This window comes from Cupressus sempervirens, chromosome 3 (genome assembly GCF_028749045.1).
Source record: "Cupressus sempervirens isolate cs-2001-9-10 chromosome 3, ASM2874904v1, whole genome shotgun sequence".
Taxonomy (NCBI): Eukaryota; Viridiplantae; Streptophyta; class Pinopsida; order Cupressales; family Cupressaceae; genus Cupressus; species Cupressus sempervirens.
This window is the reverse complement of record NC_143120.1, coordinates 909,177,154-909,193,709: the sequence shown is the minus strand read 5'-3', so window position 1 is coordinate 909,193,709 and position 16,556 is coordinate 909,177,154. Positions and strand designations below refer to the sequence as shown.

The 16,556-nt window shown below is 39.0% G+C and overlaps 1 protein-coding gene across 2 annotated transcripts in view; it reads right to left on the bottom strand.

The window, feature by feature from the left end:
• FOLB1 (Dihydroneopterin aldolase) overlaps positions 1-8,169 on the bottom strand; it is a 34,858-nt gene extending 26,689 nt beyond the window's left edge. The window contains exon 1 of one of the 2 annotated variants that reach the window (XM_089822466.1): positions 8,038-8,169. The gene's annotated coding sequence lies outside the window, so the exon portion shown is untranslated. Of the gene's footprint in view, positions 1-7,951 lie in introns of both variants that reach the window. The other variant, XM_089822465.1, reaches the window with a different exon arrangement.
• Positions 8,170-16,556: the final 8,387 nt, after the last annotated feature.

The window sequence follows — 16,556 nt, the reverse complement described above, 5'->3', positions numbered from 1 at the left end:
TGTCAGGATTCAACCACCTCTCACAATTCTCGATCTTGAGAGAATCAAATTTCCACCCTTCTTGGCAAAATTCTGAGGACCCCACGACTTCTGCCCAAGTATAGGACTGGTTAAGACAAGATTTCAACTCTAGACGATGTATGATGAACAGATTCAAAGGAGAAGGTGAAAACCAATTAGAACTTGAGAAAAGGATAGATTTTGGAAGCAAGGCATTAATGAAATTAGCTTTCAATCCACCAAAATTCAGAGTAGATTGAACTAAGCATGAAGTTATCCCTGAAAATCATGATTGGATTGATAAATAAAGTTGGTAAGAGGTGAATTAACAAGGGATGAAGCTAACTTGAAATGGATGAATTCCTGACATAGGAGCGGAATCCCCCTAGTCAGGATTCCAGTCCTGACTCCCATGGGATTTCTGCCTCCTCGTCTAGATCAATCAAAAAGGGTAATGTGAGCATAAGTTGAATTGGTGTTTCAAAAGCAAAACAAGGGGTTTAAATCCATGACAAGGTCAGATTGAAATCAAGGAAGGAATGATGCAGTTGAAGTTTATGTCGAGCCCGTAGACTTGTAAATGTGGAAAGGAAAAGGAGTAATCCCAAGGGAGGGGTGGCATCCACCCTAGGGCCTCTTGGGATTCTTAATCCCATCATGTATCAAACACCCTGCATTTCACAAAATTCTGATTTGTATATCGATTCTGCCCCTCAATTTCATAAGAAAGAGGGAGGTGTAAATCAATTTCATGGACCAGGATGTCGGATAGATGAGTTGAGAACGAGTCTAAGGCCCCAAAAATGAAAATTTTCAATTTCAAATACTTCGTAAATCGGGCTAAAACAAAGCAAGGAATCAAATTGTTGGGAGATTAGAACAAAACATGAAGATTTGCAAATGTGAATGTCAAAGGAAAATCCTAAGAGGGGATCGGAACCCAACCACCTCTTGGGATTCTTAATCTCGAGAAAGGGTGAAATTCTGCCCCAAAATGCTAGTAAGATCCTAACTTGCCTATGAATCCCACCATGAATTTGGTGATGTTTGAACCATAAGCTAGACTCCAAATCGCCCAAGAATAATAAAGATGAGATCTAAAACAAAATAGTGGTGACGTGTTGATGAACAAGGATGAAATTGTGATTCATATCAGAGTAAAAATCAGATAAATTTGACCTCAAAAACATCTCAAATACAGATTAAAATTGACGGACTTTAACCAGCAATCATTGAAAAAATTTGCAAGGGGACAGCTGGAAACAAAATAATCATTTGAATTCAAGAAAATTATATTGAATTAATCTTTGGGCAGAATCCACCCCTTGGTCAGGATTCTTAATCTTGCGAGCATCCTAATTTCTGTCCAAACTTTATCAGGCTCAAGATAAGATCGATGGGGGATTGGAAATAGATCACATGATACATAATTTTAAAGTTGAAAGACTCGCCTTTCAACAGAAATAAGAGGGCCTATGTGTGGAAACAAAAGGAATAATTTTGGTGGAACTTCCCTTGGGAACTCAAACTAACTGCCTTGTTGAGGCGATGGCTGCCCTTTAGGTCACCAAATTGGCTAAAGACATTGGTATTTTTAGAAATAGGAAATACTAAGAGAGGGGTGGGGAAGGCAGGGGGGGGAATATCATTAACAATCTTATAACATGCACATGTGAGTATACTGAAAAGTAAACATAGCAATAACACAATGCAACTCATAAATCCATTATTTGTCAGCTAGGGAAACCCTGGCCAAGGGAAAACCTCGGTGGGGATGATACCCACAAAAAGATCCAATAATCAAAAGTATCTTGTGAAAGATATTGATCCTGTTAGGAGTCTATTACATCCGTATAGTGTCTCAGTCCTTGTTAGAGGACTAGACCTTGTTAGAAGCCTCAACACCGTTAGGAGTTGTTATAATACAATACAAAATGTATGCAAGATGAGCCCACTGCCCAAACATGCAATTACAATGATATTCTATACACAAAAGGAATAGATACATAAACCTTTTGACAATGTTGATATCTTCTATATCTAATTTGTTCTTTGAAGCTCATTGTACATATCTTCACATACTTTGATCTTTCTCTACTCTTACATCAAGTTCGCATCACAAAATAATAGCATAACAATCACAAAAGCATTACACAACTTCACATCCAAAACTTTGTCCTTTATACCAAGTTAATTTGTCCTTACAGCCTTCATGTCTTCACACATGTCCCAAAATACAAAACTATACTTTGCTCACTTAGGGTTAACATCTAGGATATTGTCCTTGATTGGTTAAGTAATTGTTTTGCTAAACAATTCCTCAACTTAAAATACCACTTTGCTTAACTCTGTCCTGTTATACGTATACAGTACTGCAATTGATAAAACATTAATGACTTCGTCCACACTGACCATGATGACTCACGCTCTTGCATGCAGTATCACCTTAACCTATTCTTGCTTCCCTTAAGTGCGCACAGGCCAATTCGTTGTCTACGAACTTCACAAACCAAAAAGGTGTCTGTGCTTATAGTTAAACTCTGTGATACTTAGACAATTTTCTATGTCTTCAAACCAAAACTATGTCTTCATGATATGTTGTCTTAATACAAATGAATTAAGCTAATTATAGCTAAAGAAGTTCCAACCTCCATCAAATGGCTCACTATTGTTGACACATGAATCCAAAATAATTGTAAAGAAAACTCCAAAGTTTTCTACTTAAAATGCAAAAGTTGAGATCATTTCAAAAGTTCTTGTTGTCATTTCCCCCAACTGATTAAAAAACAATGGATCCCAAAAGATACAAGTAAAGTGCCTAGTGTAATCTAGCAAACACAAAATACCTCAATTTCAACTTCCCATAAACGGCCATAATTTCATATGTTGAGAAAGAAAAGCTAGTGCCTAAAATGGTAATGACAACCTAGAGTTGGAAGATGAAAACATGACTGATGAGGTTGATGGTGTTGAGCCTAGAATAATCAGCCAATCTGCATCTATGCTACTTAAAATTGGCCTCAATCTAGTATTCTAAGTGAGGTTGCAGAATAAACAAATACAAAAGAGAGAAAGAAGCACTCCATGGCGATCAAACATTTACCAAAGCTTTCTTCTAAGATCCAAGGGAGGGATCTCCTCCATTGGAGGTAAATGAGGACCCTAAAATGGAAGATCAAAGACCTTAAAGCCCTTAACAAGTGGTGTTCGACCAAGCGCCATCTTAGAACTCCTAAGTTGACCTTGTTCTACTACAAGAAATTAAACTAAAATTTGTGGAAGCAAGTGTATTTCATCTAACATTGCAAGGGTTGAAACGGTTAGTTCATTGAGGCGGATGGAGCATTGGGTAATATCACTCAACTTAGAAGCTAAGTTGTATCCATGTTGACCCCCTATTGTCTTCTCCTTGATAGCAATTGACAAAGGTACACAATGGAGCTTTTGATCTAAACTTCTATCATATTCAATGTTTATGATCTCGGTTTGTCAAGAGGTAAAAGATAAGTATGAGTAAATTCAAACATGAGTTTTATGTCATTGTAGGCAAAAGACCCCTAGTTAGTGGTGATTTCAATACAATAATGCACCAAATAGGAAAATAAGGCAACCAAGACAAAATCTCACAAACCCAAGAGTAATTTTCAAACTTAATTTCTTAACTAAATTTTTTCACGTTGCCCGGCCAATTCACTGGCATTAATAGAAGATCAAAGTTTACAAACATCATAAAGTGGTTGTATCATTTCCTAAAATCTAAAAATTGGGTTGATTCCACTATATGTTTTGAATCTCATATTGTACCTTTATGCGAATAACCACCCCTAGTCAAATGCCAATTCAAATCTGAAAGAACATGTTAATGAAGTCCAATGTTGAAAGAGATATTAAGAAGATAGTGAAATGATCTAATAGAGACGAGAGGCTCTACAATGCTTTGATTTAGCAAAAAGTTGCAACCCTTGAAAGAAAATTTGAAAGATAGGAACAACTAACAAGAATGCATTCAAAGACATTTTTAGAGAAGAGTGCATTGAAGACGTCAAAATATGGAACAAATAAGTAATAGCAAAAGGAATGTCTGAAAACAAGTATATCAAAGAAAAAGTGTCGATGGCTGAAATAGTGAAATACTTGTGAAAGAGTAGACCTTCTAGGAAATGAAATCAAGTGAATCGCATATTGATGAAAGGGACCAAAACGTGAAATATTTCCAAAATATCATGAAAAGCAAATGAGGACCAATGAAATCCCTTGTCTTATATGTTCAAATGGTATACTTATATCATCACTTGAAGAAACTTGAAGGGAAGTCCCTTGCCTTATGCATTCAAAAAGTATAATTATATCATCACTTGAAGAAACTTGAAGGGAAGCAATCAGCTTCTTTGGACATGTGACTATGATTTAGTTGATCCTATATGAAGTAATCACCTTTATTTTGATCCCCAAAAAGTAGACTTACCAATCTCTTTCTAATCAAATGATTGATGTAATATTGTATATAAAATTGATCTCAAATAATGGAAAATTAATTATAAAGACCTTGTGTTCGTCCATTATCTCTCAAGAACAAAGCAGATTCATTTTGGAAACAGATATTGTGGATGGAATTATCATTGCTCACATAAAGGAATATCACAATAGGAATTATCATTGCTCATAACGTCATCCTTTCCATAAAGGAAAAATGAAATAAAAAACAAATGATAGATAAAATTAGATACAAGCAAAAGCTTATGACAAAGTAAGTTAGCATTTCTTGCTAAAGTCATGCAAAAAAGGGCTTTGATCAAAAATGGCTCGAATGGACATTTGCATGCATATCTTCCCCTAGATTCTCTATGGCGGTTTCCAATCTTCCTACAATTTCAAGGTTGCTCAAGGGATCAAACGAGGCAATCCCTTGTTACCATCTTTATTTTTCATTATGGTTGAAGCATTATGTCAAGCAATCAAAAGACAAGTTGAAATGGGTCATTGGAAAGGTATCTGTGTCAAAAATTAAACTTGGATCATTTCCCATTGTTTGTTTGTTGATGACCCATTGATCTATGGCTTTTCAGCACTAGATGAAGGTTCCACAGTCAAAGACATATTAGATACATGTGTTCAGTTCTCTAGCCAGGTTGATCAACAAGGACAATTCCAAGATTTTTTCTTTAATATCAAAAAACATGCCCAACTGAGGATCATAATTTTCTTGGGTTTTAGCATTGCCTTTGTTACACTTACCTCAGTATACCATTGTTCCAAGGAGCACCAAAGAACCACTTATGGACTAAGGCTTAAGGCAAATGCAAGAAAAAAGGCAATACCTAAAGGGGCCAATACCAACATTAGCCGTCAAGATCACAATGATAAAGGTTGTCCTTACAACCATCCAATTTACATGCTCGTGTGTTTGAAATTCCCAGCTAATACCAAGAAGGAAATAATGTTGATCAAAGAATATTTATGTTAGATGGCCCCATTGAACTAAAACAAATTTCACTAATTGCTTGGGGCACAATCAAACTCAAAAAATAATAGGGTTGTATTGGTATATAAGATAACCAACACCAAAATCAAGCACTTGGGATGAAGCTCATCTAGAGAATGCATGAGAACCCCAACAGCATGTAGTGAGAGATTTTGCTAAATAAGTATCATGTGTTTACAACTGCAAACCCCCCACATGGTTCTCATTTGTGGAATTTCGTGATTAAGTACAAGCGTCTAATTATTGATCGCTTACTAAGGAAGATCAATAATAGCAAATTTGTCTCATTTTGACACAAATATTGGAATGTGTGTATTCCTTTATAGGTGATACCCCCAAATTAAATAATTACATTAATTACATTGTCAGGTGATATGGTAACAAAGTAAGTAATTACACCATCTTCACAGTAATAATGACAATGCAAACATCTCTTGGAGAAACATTGAGAGTACTTTTTCCTAGGCCAAAGACATTCTAAGCAAAGAACTTGCTCAAATGAAGACAAAAATAATGAATAAAGAAGACAAATTAGTTTGGTGCAGTGTGAAGTCTACTAGGTACTTGGTCAAAATAGGCTATGAAATTCAGTCCCAAAAAAAACAAATGCATAGATGGCCATGAATGTTCTCCCCAAGGTCAGTGCCTTTGTGTGGTCTGCATTACATCATCTTCACAATTTAATTGAACACAGCTTGCTAAAACTTGGATTCTTGGGCTCATTGTAATGCCCCATCTACAAAAAGCATGAACAAATGTTGGATCGTATACTATTACAATGCACCATAGCTCAAGAGTGTTCTGAATGGGTGTGACTAAGGCTTCTATAGTTTTGGCCCTACAGCCCAAAATGCACAAAGATTCCCTATGGTAGGTATGTGGTATGAAGTACCTACTATGATCATTTAGCATCTGTGAAAAGAACATAATGCCAAAAATATTCAAAGGAAAGACATCTTCCATAGAAATATTAATCAACAAAATAGGAATTGGCATATATGAATATCAAAACTCAAAAGTAAAGGAAAAAATCTCACTTAGCCTAAGATAACTGTGTGTGTTCCAACTAGCCATTACTAAAAGCCCCCCTTAATTGTGTTAGATGCCTCAGCAACATAAAGGAAAGGAGAACACCAAATGTGTTGCCCCTCCAAAAGGCAAATTAACCTGAACTCTGATGTGGCGTCCAAAGGAAAGCTCAAGACATCCAGTGTGAGATTCATAAAATTTAGACAATTAAAAAGAAATGTGGACTTGTTCCATCAAGCTCTAGAATGGTACTAACACTGATGCCGAATTCTCTGTACTTGTAGAAAGACTCAAGCAGTGTCTCAAAGAAAAATTGACTAATAAGCATTGAGAGAAACTCTCTATTTATAATTAGAGGCATTCTCAAGCACAAGGCCCTTGGTTGGAAGACCTTTGTGTGGATCAATCAGACTTACAAATATCTAATCAACTAAATTCTTTTGCATGCTCAAATATCTTTAGAGAAGCAAATACAGCTATTAATTATCTATCAAACCAAGGCACAGAAATCAGAAAGGAAAAAACTTTCGAACTGCATTAGTAGTTGGAATTGCCTCGCTGCCATTATTACAAAAGAAACAGTTTGGAGGAGAATCGAAGGACAATTGGTGCAACTTCATTTACCAAGTTGCCTTTGCACCTGTGAATAGGCCAACAGGCCAGTATTGAGGCTCAACTGAAGCAGATTTTAATCATTCCTTTTGCTATCACAGAAAAGGCAATTAGCATTAAAACAATCATTCGGGGGACAATCTGAACAGAGCACACATGCACGACGCATCTCTGCAGGGGGACTTTCTCTACACGTAGTGCGAACTAAAGGAGATGCCATTTTAGCTTTCCGGATGGTCGATAAGCTAGTGATCCACGTCTCAGACAAGAGGTAACATCGGCCATCTCCACCCTGGACGAACAGCCTAACAGTGGCCTTGTTGCGGATTCCCAAAAGAACCCTCGGTCACACTTTTCAGGATTTGCATCAAAAGGAATAACATGGATACATACTGCTTCTTTAAAGGTCATAAATTATATCTGCTTGCTAGTACTCAGATTGAACGGATGCAAGAAATTGCATCTGGAGTAAGAACCTTATTCCACTCCAATGACTAGGGCTGTCAAATGCCGAAACCTAATGTGCTATTTTTCTTTTATTTCTTTTTTGGCAATGCTAGCTACCCCTCGGTACTAATTTGCCTAGAAAATAAAAAGTAAATTCTATTCACAGTCCAAACTATCTCTGCGTGAAGAAATAAATAGGACGCTCACACTGGGTATTACAATAACATCATACGCGAAAAAAGCCATAGATAAGACCACGAGCCAATGCCATTATTTACCAGTTAACAACATAAGCTTTTAGAATAAAATAAAACACACAAAATAATACAGCCGTGTACTGATTGCAAAAACAACTCATTGAAACTATGACAAGTGATTTACCTCAAGAATCTGCACAAATTGTGTCATGATTTCAACGACGCCGATGAGAAAAATGAGTAGGATTTGAAGGTAAATTAGTAACTTACCTATCCATGGCGTTTCTCTACCACAGGAACTGAGCCAACTTCAGCCATAAAACCAAAGGTAGAATTCGCAATCACTCTTAAGTCTCACCTTAGAATTCGCAATTACTTCAAAGGCAAGCGTCTCACCCGGGACATTTTTATGGACGCGGCTATCTTTTCATCTAAACTTACAAACTCTACAATTGACCAATTTTCAAAAAATTGAAAACATCGTGGATTTTTCTCAAAATTTGATCTTTGATCTTCATGATTTGCAATCACATGTTTTTAAAAAGGTCCCAAGATTCAATTTGATAGAAAAATAGAAAAATTAATGTTAAAAGAGAAAAAAGAAATTTCTCAAAATATTTAGTAATATGTAGTTGTATTTATTTTTAAACATTAAGTGTTCTACTCAAGTAGGAGATGATTTCATTTTACTATTTTGCTAAAATTGAAAATTAAAGTTTTACCTCTCGGGTGAGTCTGCGTTGAGCTCTGCTAGGGTTTGTATGGTTTGCGTCTAAGCCCTTTCTACTTTACTATATGTCATTATGCATTTAGTGCGGGAATATATTTTAGAATATAATGGCCTCCGGCCTCTCCGACCCAACAGTTGCTGTTGGTGTTGGAGTTGTTGTTGCATGCCAAAATGGCCCCACCAAACAAATGCCCGCGCAAATTTGTACCTAAGATATTTCACGAAGTAATTCCTCTCCCGACTTGGTTCTGAATATTTCTACTTTTGAATCTACTTGTCAATGGCTAGAAACCCAAACCTTTATTGGGTATTTTGTGGGTCGTACTCCATCTAAAAGCACACTATGTGAATGGGTATCCAAAGCCTGGTCCCCTCAGGGGATTCACCTTGAAGAGATTCAAAACCTCACCAAGGGTTTTTTTTTGTTTCGTTTTAGTAACCCCTCCTAGGCTAAGAGTATTTTCAGCCATGGGTCGTGGATTGTTCACTCATCTCTACTTGTTTTCTAGAGATGGTCTCAAGACTTTTGCGTCTCAGATGACCACAAACTTAGGGTTCCAGTTTGGGTAGGGTTCCCTAAGCTGCCCATCCCTTGCTGATCTTTTCTCACAGAAATTGCCCAAACTATGGGCAAAGTAATTTGCATGGCACTGGACAAATTTTTTAATGCCCGTCCTTAGCGGAGGGTCTATGTTGAAGTCAACCTCTCTAGGGACCTTAAAGAGTCTGTGGAAATTCAGATTAGTGCTACCACCTTTACCTAGAAGGTGCTTTACCTGAATCTCTTGAATACTTGTTTTTGTTGTCAATCTACTAGTCACAAGATAAAGGATTGTCCTCTTCTTGAGCGCAATCGCTCTTTGTTGCAGGAACCCAAGCTGGCTCTAGCCGTTAAAAAAGATGAGTGGACAATGGTTGTCAAGAAAGGCAAGGGAGCTGCTAAGCCAAACCCAGTCATCCCAGCTCTAATGTGGCTCCTCTTATGCCCTCCGCACCAGAGGCTCCTATGGTTGTGTCACTGCCCATTTCAAACCTTGCATCACAGGGGACAAATAAGTCGAAGGTACAAGTTGCTTGGATTCGTGCGCCTCAAGTAGCCTCTATGATTTCCTCTCTGTCTCTCTGTCGCTCTTGTAGCCCTAAAGGTTGGAATGTAGTCACTATTACTGAGGATAAATGAAGAGCCATCACTTTGGGTGACCCCTTGTTTGAATCCTCTGCTTTCTTGCATAACAGTTTTTCCTTGCTTGAGGATGAGGAGAATATGCAAGCTGGTTTATGATGAATTTTCTCTCATGGAATGTGTGATGGCTAACAGACCTCCCTAGAAAGTATTATGTTAATGATACCAAGCGTAGGCTTAGCAATATTGATGTTTTGTGCCTGCAAGAAGTCAAAGTCTCTGGGTTTCTTCTCAACTCAGCTTGTCGTGTGATATGGTCGGATGGTGTTAGCTTTGCATCTCAGCATGAAGCTGGTCGAGGTGGTGTAGTCACTTCCCTTTCCCCTTGGCTTTTCCCTTTTGTTATTTCCCATGGTTCTCACCCCATACAAAGAGTAGTTTGGATTTTGTTGTCTTTTCAAAATCATTCTTTTGGCATTGTCAATATCTATGCCCCTAATGATGCGATTGAGCGCTCACACTTATGGAGGTGGCTAGCTAATTCTTTGTCGCCTGCCACTTGGATATTCTACGAGGATTTTAATACGGTTGAGCTAGTTATTAATAAAGTGAGCCTTCTACCTTTTTGATGGTCAGCTGGTCAGCGAGAAGTCTAGTTCTACATGTGGAACAAGTTGGGTCTTTTTGATCCCAATGTTCATTGCTGCCGGATTGATGGCATCTGGTACACATGGTCCAACTTTCGAGAGGGAGCTAATAGGGTCCTTAAAAGGTTGGACCGTGCTATGATTTATGCTCAGTCCTTTTTTATTTTTCTCACACAAGTTTGCTACCTATCACTCTACTCCCTGACGTGACTCTTTCAGACCATTTTCCCATCCACTTCTCCATTACTTGGCATTCTGCCCCTCCTCGTAATTGTAAAACCCAATTTTACCTTAATACTTCAGTGTTGTCCCATCCACCCACCACCACTCATATTTTACAAACTTGGAACCTTGAACCTAGGCCCCACTCTTCCTCTGGGTGGATTCAGTGGTGGAATGACGTCATCACCCGTATTGCGAGGTTTCTTCGCATTTATGGGAGGCAATTGGCTACATACCGCAAGAGATCCTATGAAACCACTATCAAAGATCTCTGTACGGCCACTAAAGCTCTTGCCATGAATCTGTTTGATATGAATCTCCAGGTTCCGCTTGCCAACCTTCACCTCCAGAAGCAAGTTGCAGACAGTTATACTGCCTAGGGAGCTCAACACAAAGCCCGCCTTCACTGGCTGAAGGTTGGTGATCAAGCTTCCAAGGAATTCTTCAATGCGTTGAGGGCACACCACTCTATGGTAGGGATCAAATGCATTTGGGAGGGTCAGCACACCCTCTATGAGCTTCCTAACATTCTCTAAGCTTTCATTCGCCACTATGAAAAAGTTTTCACAATGCAAGGTCCCTAGGTAGCGCAGGATCAAGCCTTGCAGACTTATTTGGCTATCACGCCTAAAAGACTCACTCCAGAACAATATGCATTCTATGAGCAAAAGCTCACTCTAGAGGACCTCACAGAAGTTGTATTCTCCATGGCAGACGATAAGACCCTTGGTTGTGATGGCTTCCCTTGTGAATTTTACAAAGCATTTTGGGATGAGATTGGTCCAGACTTGCATAAGGTTTACATTGAGGCCTACAATTCCCACTCTCTAGGCAATATTATTAACAAGGGAAATATCAAGTTCATACCTAAAGCGGGTGACCCTGAAGACATCTGCAATTGGAGGCCTATTACGTTGTTGAACGTCTCATGTAAGATCATTACCAAGGCTCTCTCTCTTAAAATTCATCATCTTCTTCCTCAGATCATTCGCCCTAAACAAAAGGGTTTTATCAAATCTTGTCATATCTTGGACAATATAATTGTTGTATGGGAAGGGATGGAATGGGCTCGACATTCAAAGCAAAATGCCATCTTTCTCAAAATTGATTTTGCCAAAGCTTATGACAAGATTGAGTGGCCTTTCATTATTGCAATGCTTCAAGCTCTTGGGTTTGGCCCCACTTTTTTATAGTCAGTCCAGATGCTTTTTGGAGATGTCTCTGCTTGCATCTCCTTTAACGATCGTTAGTCTCAAGCATTTGGGCTTTATCGATCAATTTGCCAAGGATGCCCGCTGGCACCCTCTTTATATGTGTTGGTAGCAGAAGGTTTTGGGTATTTTCTCGCAAATGCCATCTCACAAAAAAGGGTCTAGGGTATTTCCCTCCCAGATTCCCCTAATCAGCTTGTGAATGGTCATTTCACAAACAACTCCTTCCTCATTCACTTAGAGGATGAAGAGAATATTGCTTCCGCTTTGCAATGTCTTGATACATTTTGTCTTGCTTCAGGGTCTACCATTCAGTGGCATCAAACCCTTTGTTACAAGCAGTCTTACCTTCCCTATCCTACTTGGCTTGAGCAATATCAATAGAAATGGGTTCAACATGGGGAAGTCTTTCATTTTCTAGGTATCCCCTTCACCTTCCAGGCCTCAACTATTGAGCTCTAGAATGTGATTCTTGCCAGAATAGAGAAGAAGCTGGAGCATTGGATCACCAAACCTCTCTCCCTAGTAGGCAAATTCCAGATTTGCTCCAAAGTGTTGGCCACCACCCATGTTTATTATTCTTCCTAGTGGGCTCCTGCAAAGGCCTCTTACCTCAAACTTGAGCACCTTTTATGTGACTTCCTCTGGGCGTCAAACGCTTCTCAACAAGACTTTCATAGAGTTGCCTAGGATTTTTGTTGTCTTCCCAAGGAGTCTAGTGGTCTAGGCTTGTTATCCACCCAAAAGCAAGGTATTTCTTTATGTGCCAAATGGGTGATTCAAGCTCTTTCCGACAATGAAGCCTGAAAGATTTTGTTAAGACATTGCATTTCCTCAAGCTTTCCAGTTCACCAGCCAGCCTGGAAGGGGATTGGGTTTCAGACCCTTCTTGTTACCACTGAACCTATCTAGATTCAAGGTGCTTTTGTTGCCAAGAGTATTTGGAAAGCCTGGGAAGCAGTTAAGCCTTGGCTTTGCTGGGTTGGCAATGGGTTTAGAGATGGGCTTTCCATGAACTAGCATAATCTCTAGTGGTCACCTTTATCTGCTATTCAAGGGGTTCCAATGGCTAAGGTGCATGGGGATAGTACTCTGAGCTTTTTTAAATGTGGCATCAGGACCCCTAAAGATCTTTTTTCTAGAGTTACTATGAGCTTACGGTCGTGGGAGGACATGAGAGTGCAATTCCGGCTTACTCATCCAGATCGGTAGACTTTTGATCTTCTAGTTTTTGTGGTGCCTTTACATTTGTTACATAAAGTGGGCATTCAGTCTTCTCACCCTTGATGGAAAGATTGGAAGTGGTATCTAGACACCCTAGTAACCAGCTATAAGCCTAGGCTGGGCTACCGATGGTTGGTTCCTCACTTGCCCATGGTTGATGTTCTCAACCAACGATGGCATTTGCAATCTTCACATTGCACTTGGAGTCATAGGTTCTCCATTGTGTGGCATGCAATTACTGAACCCAAAATTGCACATTTTTCCTGGCATATTATTTTCCAAGGCTTGCCTTTGGGCCCCCAGTTGCGACACTTGGGAGTTCCTAACCCCCGTTGCCCTTTATGTGGTCAACCAAAGTCTTTTTTGCACATTTTTTGGTTCTGTAGATGGGCTCAGTGATACTAGCGATGGATCCATGACCTCTTTTGCCCCTTCTGCCCAGAACCTTTTTCTTGGCATATGGTTCTTCTGGGTGATAATACTCAAATACCCTTCAAATACGCCTAGATATGACATGCTTTCAGATTAGAGATCTTATTTACCATTTGGAAAGATCATAATGTAGTCATTTATGCTAACAACACACTTGACATTAATGTGGCTATGTACGCTAAAGCATGTATTTATAGCAATGTCATGTTGCAGATTCAAGTACAAATGGATAAAGTGGCTTTGGAGGTGGCTCACTTACAGGAGCTTTTGGCTTATTGGGGAAATGCCCCCTATATGGTTGCTCGTGTTCTATCAAATTTGGCCTTTGACGACCGTACTCCTCCTCGCGGTCGTCATCAAGGACGTAGCAATTCTGCTCATCGCTCACACACACCTCACTCTTAGCAGCACTGCTCTCCCAGCGGTGGTGCTTTTGGTCGGCGCCGCTCTTCTAGAGGTTCTAGTGGTCGGCACCACTCTGCCTTGCCTCCCTGGAGGTCTAGTTTGGAGTGGTCCCCAATGGCTCCTCCTACTGTTTGGCCCTCTACTCACTCAGACCCCAAGTGGGTGTTTCCTCGGTTGGACTTAACCATTTCTCCTCCTAGGCCTAAGGGAGAGAGAGATGAAGATAATGTTGTTGTTGTTGATGACAAATGGGCTCCCCTTGAGCCATCTACTCACCCCACCCTCGGGTGGGGCTCTGACAATAAGGATCCTCCTTCCTCGGCTGGTGTAGCATTGGCGGCATGAGAATTTATTTGTTTTCTGATGTTTTCTAAAAGTTTTTTTTGATGAATAGTTGATTTCTAGCCTATGGCCGTATGAACTCGAGGGGTGATCCTGTTTCCCCTAACCCCTTTTTTTGTGAATATGTGACTTTATTGCATTTTTTTAATATAAGGAAGGGACTAGTCATAAAAAAAAAGAATTAAAAGTTTTACTCTAATTTACAAAATTCTATTGTGTTGTATTTTTGTAGGGTTGTTTTAATAGCTTGTGTCACCTTTAGCTCTGCAATTTTTGTTGGTGAGTGAGCTCTAGCTTTGGCAGATCATAGCTTCACTGAGAAAACATCTCTACAAGTTTGTGCAAAAAAATTCCATGAGGTAAGAATTCTACAACTCCGAATGCAGTTTTGATTGTTTAAGATTTTGATAGTACCTATGGATGGCTTGAAAGTTTTACCTTAATAGGTTATTTTGTGGGTCGCATTCCTTCTCAAAATATGTAGTGACACTAGGTTTGCATGGTATGGATCCCTTATGGGGTCTTATATGATGAAAACCAAAATTTAACCAAGGGGTTCTTTTTGTCCCATTTTGGAAACCCTTCTCATGTAGAGGGTGTTCTCAAGAATGGGCATTGGTTTGTTTGTTCTTCTTTATTGGTTTTTCAGCCTTGGACATAAGACTTTTTGTCTCTGATGAAAAAAAGCTTAAGGTTCCCATTTAAGTAGAATTTATCGCTCTCCCTTTGCCTTGTTGACCTTTTTTGAAAAATATAGTTTGAAACCTTGGCAAGGTTGTTTGCATGGAGCCAAACTATCCTTTCCACGTTTGTCCTCAGAAGAGGGTTTGTATAGAAATTGACGTAGCCAAAGACCTCAAAGAATCAATAGAGTTTCAAGTTGGTGGGCATCATTTCTTACAGTGTCTGATGTATTTAAATTTGTCCAATACATGTTTCCACTTCTAGTCAGCTAAGCATAAGGATTGCCCTTTGGTGAAAAGGACCAAGTCTTCTTCTAAGGATGTTATTTCTACTCAGACCTTGGACGCTCCCAAAGAAGATGAAGGATGGACAATAATGGTCCATAAATCAACCATACTTTGGCTTTCCAACTAAAACAGGATGCTCGCTTACTTTGCCAACCCAAGAAATTGTGCAATGCAAGGTATCCAAGAATATATTACACTCAAAGAGTGCTTAAAATCATGTCCTAAAAATGATTAACATGGTTGCCCTTATTTCTTAAGAAAATGATCAAATTGAATATAATCCTGGCAAGTAGGGGTTAAGACTCCTCAATCGGCTTCCCTTCCTTGCATCATTCTTACATCTCTCTAGGGAGGGATGACTTAAAAGTAAAATGATGGAGAAAATGATTGGTGATCTCAGGGAATCTTATACTGCTTTCCATTTGTATTCAATTTTTTTGGATAATAGTTTCTCCTCTCTTATGCACAAGGATAGCATGAATGATGCCTTAGAATAAATTTCATATCATGAAATGAACGAGGTCTAAAAAACCTCTCTCATAAGTATATTTTGTGAGATGTTCACTAGAATTATGTTGGAATGGATGTTGTTTGCCTTTAGGAAGTTAAGATTATTGCCTTCCGATTATTTGTGGTGTCATTTTATTTGGCTCAATAGTCTAATTTTTTCCTTCAACCATGTAACTTGATGTGGAGGGGTTATCACTATACTCTCACCATAGTAACAAGATGTATTTGTTTCTCATGGTGTGGATCGCATGTATAGATTGGTTTGGATTATCATGCAAGTCAATAGTCATTGTTTTGGGATAATTAATGTTTATGCTCCTAATGTTGTTACGGAGATATCTCATCTTTGGTGATGGATAGTTGACTCATTTGTTAGGATTAATGAGACAAAAATAATAGTTACATGCAAATATAACCAATATCAAAAAAAAAAATCCCAAAAACCTCCATTGGGGTGTTGCCCCTTGACCCCGCCTTGTAATATGATAGGGAGCACACATGAGGCTTTGCCTCAGGACCCTGCAAGGGGTGCTATCCCTTGACCCCGTCTTGGGGGCACTGTCCCCAAACCCCTGTAGAAATGATTTGGGGGGAACTATGCTGAGTAAAGTGGGAAAAATTAACCTCTAAGTCTAATTAGGCTCCATGTAACAACATCATTACCACCTACTACCTGGGTTACATCTAGATATTTTAATATGGTTGAGGTGGCCCTTGATAAAGAAGGCATTTCACCTTTTCAATGGACAGTTGGTGAGTGTGAGGCATAGTTCTACATATGTCATCAATTAAGCCTTTTTAATCCTAATATTAATTGTCACCAATCACATGTTGGGCATACTAAGTATAAGTTTCAAGTTGGTTCTGATAGAGTCCTTAAATTCATTGGTCATGTCATGATCTCCACTCAAATTTTTTTCTCATTTTATAGAGGACCAACTTTGACCAATTTTACTCATGAATGGTCTCACT